The sequence below is a fragment of the Mesocricetus auratus genome, unplaced genomic scaffold (genome assembly GCF_017639785.1).
Source record: "Mesocricetus auratus isolate SY011 unplaced genomic scaffold, BCM_Maur_2.0 Super-Scaffold_100015, whole genome shotgun sequence".
Classification (NCBI taxonomy): Eukaryota; Metazoa; Chordata; class Mammalia; order Rodentia; family Cricetidae; genus Mesocricetus; species Mesocricetus auratus.
In genome coordinates this window covers 23,048,318-23,053,172 of record NW_024429198.1, presented here as the reverse complement: position 1 = coordinate 23,053,172, position 4,855 = coordinate 23,048,318, and positions in this window count along the sequence as shown.

Below are 4,855 nucleotides of genomic sequence, written 5' to 3'. Positions count from 1 at the left end.
ATACTCTCTTTAGAGAAACTAATTACTCAAAAGATGGATAGTGCTTTGACATGTATGAGTAGACTATGTTATAACAGAAACAAAATTGGTGAATCCTAGATTAGCTGAATACACTGATCTAAATTAAGGGGAAAAGGGAATGGCAAGAAAGCATGTCTTTTATGTATGTCAAGTGTTTAGGGAAGCAGCAAATATTATGTTTCCTGATTGTGGTACATGCTATTATAAAGGAAGCCTAATACAGAACAACAGAGGAGAATGTGGAATGCTGAATTCTCTCTAATTCTGATCATTAGTCAATATCTACAAGTAGGGTCAGATATGAGGCATCTGCCTTCCACAAGGCAATGTTCAGAGGACATTGTCTGCATATAGAAGAAAATGGATGAGCAAAGAAAATAATTTTTTAGAAAGTCTTAGTTTTCTCACTGTGTTAAAATGAGAAATATAAAGTTGGTCCTTATGCTAAAATCAAGAGATACAAATAAATGATTTTGACAGTAAAAGAATTACCTTAACAATTACTGAGGACTGGCTTTGTTTTGGCTTGTGCTCACAGAAGCAAAAGGTCAGGCATGGGTATTTTCAGTTCTAGAAACCTGCTTTCACACTCAGATGATTGTAGAAGCAAAAGGAGAAGAAGAAAATGACACGAGCCTGTAATGCAATTGGTTAAGAGCAAGTGAAGATTTATTGCATATCACAAGAGAAGTGTTAAAGGAAAAGATTTAACAGAATCACATAAAAACCCACCTTGTAATTTTAGAAATGTGAGTTTTTAAAAAAGAAATCACTGTTAAGTTATACAAAAGTGCCAGGCGGTGGTGGCGCACGCCTTTAATCCCAGCACTCGGGAGACAGAGGCAGGCGGATCTCTGTGAGTTCGAGGCCGGGCTGGACCGATAGCCTCCAAAACAATACGGAGAAACGCTGTCTCGTAAAAACCAAAAAAAAAAAAGTTATACAAAAGTTACTCACTTGTAGTATGATCTTGTTGTTTAAAGTATATTTAAAATCATACATTTTCTTGTTTTATTTTGATATCTTTCTTTATGGTGTGTGTATGCATTTGTGTATGTGTGTGCATGTGTGTTTGTGTGTGTGCATGTGCTCCTGTGAGCATGTGTTTGTGTATGTGTTTGCACACAAATACATGTATGTTTGTGTGCACTCATACTCTGAAATTATGAGTATAGAGGAGGATGCTGAAGATCCCATCACTCTCCCCGTTGTTCCTCTAAGACTGGTCTCCTTTTTAAGACTATTTCTAGGCCAGTAGGCAGCAAACAACAGCAATACTGTTGTCTCTGCTCCTCTGACACCCCATAATTTGGGAGTTATAGATGGGACTGGCCAAATCTGTTTTTTTATATATCTGTTGGGATCTGAACTCAGTTCCTCATGATTGTAACACATACTTTCAGCTATATTCTGAGAGACTTTTCTTTTATTATTAGTATTAGTCTGGTGTACAAGTAACTGTACTTTCAGAAAATGATTTTGATATCACTGTATGAAAGTTGATTACTAAACCATTATAACTATTTATCAATGAAATTAGAAGCTATTGTAATCAGCACATCCCTACCAATGAAGAATGTTTATTTATGTCAGTAGTATAATAGTCCCTGTTTCTGGATTTCATGAACATTTATAAAGCATTTTCTGTGTTTCCTGGTTGCAAAGAGTCTTTTGCTACATATAAATACATAAATAGTCTGTTGGTGATGGTCCAGTGAATATGAAGACTAAGGCAAGTTTCTTGGCCAAGTTTGTTCAAATTGTGAAGCATTGGTTGTATAACAGGAAACCAGGCATTTTCATGAAGAATGTGAGCCCTTCCTGTTGGCCAATGCAGACTATAGGTAGTATGGTTTGATTTTCTAGGCATACTTCTATGAAACAACGGTCTTGCCAGGATTCATAAAGCATTTAGTGGAGCAGAATAACAGTAGACCAAAAACAGTGCACTTGACCACTTTATTTATTTATTTATTTATTTATTTATTTATTTATTATTGGGTAGTGATGCAGGTTTGGCACTGGGAAATGCTTCGGATCTTCTAAGTGCATATGGGCAGCACTAAGTATAACTAATGGTTTTTAAAAAGAGAACATAAAGTTGAATGTATAGGAAAGGGATATGGATCTTGAAGGAGATGAGGAATGGTGAATGTTATCAAAGTATAATGTATAGAATTATAAAAGAACCAATAAAAATAAACTACTGAAAATATATATGTAATATTTTGTATATGTGTGTATATATATATGTATGTTTATATCACATACACATATACTTATATAAATATACCATATTCGGGTGCTCATGATTATTTGAGGCACTGTTTTGAAGTTTAATACCATCTACTGAATTGACTCCAGATATGAGTCTATGCCATGACACCTGTATCATTTAGAATTATGTACTATTCCTAGTATCTTCTTTTACTTAAACACAATAGGATATTAATGAAGAGAGAATGTAACTAAATAAAACTTTTGGTTATATTGGATGCCCCCATGACAACTTGAGGCTATTAAAAGCGATGTTTGGCTTGGGAGATGGTGCAGTGGTTAAAGTTCCTGATGCAAAGTGTGTTGGCCAGAGTTGGAATTCCTGGGACCAAAGTAAAATCTAGACATGACACCATATTTGTAATTCCAGAACATGGAAGGCACAGAATAAAGATTTCCCTCCCAAGCTGTTTGGGATCCCTGTGTCATTCTCAACCAGTTCTGAATTCATTGAAGGCTCCATTCAAATGAGGTAAAGAGCCATGTAGGAAGACTGCTAACATCAACAACATGTCCCCTCAAACACACACACTCACCACACACACTCACTCACTCAGAAACATTCACCAGCACATATGTGAACATACACATGTGAGCACACACTTGTGTACACGTACCCACACATACCAACACATGTATGTGCACTATATAACCAGGCTCATGATATTAAAAAAAAGTGATGGACTTAGCTGAGAAGGATATGTACAAGTGAGTATGCTACAGGGGGAACATAAAAGTTTTTCTCTCAAACTACTCTGTTTTTCTTCATTCTTTTACAGAAAATAGATAATCATTGTTATCATTTGATTTCAAAATTCATAAAATGACACACGTTGTGGTCATTTTTCATTTATTTATAAAAACACCCTACTTTCTTTACTGATTATATTATCTATTTTAGCACCACACTAAGGAGATTAAAATAAATGCAGGGTTACTCTGAACCACTTTAGTCTTGTCCCTTAAATTTAAGTTGTGTAGTGCTTCTGTAGATTGTGTTGTTGTTGTTTTGTTTGTTTGCTAAATACCTTTCTCTATTTTTGCCACTTGGTAGCATCATTTCTTTTAATCTTTTGCTTATTGCTCATTCATGAACTGGTGAAACAGGGACCAGAAGACTGATTAAAATTCAGGCCTGCTTACTAGAATATATTTCACTATAATAAATCTGCATATGTGATTTATTAACATTTTAGTGGTTGCTGGAAGTATTCAGAGAAGGCAGCAACTAAATGAAGGGAAATTTATATTCCAGTCTTTGAAAATGTGATAATTGTTTATAGCTGGTTTAACATAGACTGCTGAGAGGAGTCAAATCTCCTTGCTCACAGTATTGAATGTCAGAATATGTTACCAAGCCTGTCCCTTATAAAAACATAGTACACTAAAAGTTAGGATGGACAAATCTTTTGGGAGATAGCATTCTGTATGCGCTAACATCTGATTATAGTAATTTTATTGTCTAGGCCATCACAACATATATATATATATATGTATATATATACATATATACACACACACGCACACACACACACACACACACACACATATATATATATATATATATATATATATATATATATATATATATTAAAAGCATCATTGTGGTTAAGTATAGACAATCCGAAACTTTTTATCTAGTTTAGAATTTTCTTTAAACTACTAGCTTGTGTCCTTCAAGTCTGTATTCTTTAACATTTCTATTCTAAAATATATATTAATCCTTCAGAAAAGAAATCCAAATTGGAATGTTTATATCTATAATGAGGTGTTATCTCATTCAACCTTGACTCTTAGAGAAAATATTTGACGTTGTGTATTATTAAGACTCCAGGAAAGTAATTTAAAAATATTCTTTGATTCTAAGATGAGGATACTTGTGACCTGATTGTATCATCCCAAATTCATATCTTGAAACTTAATTGAAGACAGGATATTTGTTAGAAGTGAGGTCTTTGGGAGGTGATTAAGGGTTTGTCCTCATCTGATGACTTTTAATATGAGGTATAAGGAAGATTTGCTTTCCTCCCTCCTTCTCCACCTGAGGATGAGGTGGAAAAACACCCTAATGGGTGTAGTCAGCACCCATGGACAGATTCTGTGTTTGCTGTTTACTGGTGGGTCAATCCTGCTTTCCAAGCCTCCAAACCTGAGCTACCTATGTATACTGTTAATAACACACCCCGTCAGAGGTGTGTTCTCATCCTGTTTTCCACTCCAAGAATCTACTCTTAAGTGCAGAGAACATACCTTTTTTCATACAATTTATGACCAATATGTAGATCTTTATAGACCTTCACAGCTTGTTTGTGCTGTTGGATTATATCAGTTGTGTTATTTTAAAAGACATGAAGTTGTGAGGAAAATAAGAGATACCGTTGTTGAGGGATCTGAGGTAGCTGGAGAGTAAGAGATGGGGGCATATATGACCAAGAGACACTGTATGCATATCTAAATTTCCTTTGATAAGCATCATTATTAAGTATAGCTTTGGAATGAATATGACACTTAGATGCCATGGAAAGCACAGCAAGCAGCAAGATTGCTCAGTGGGTAG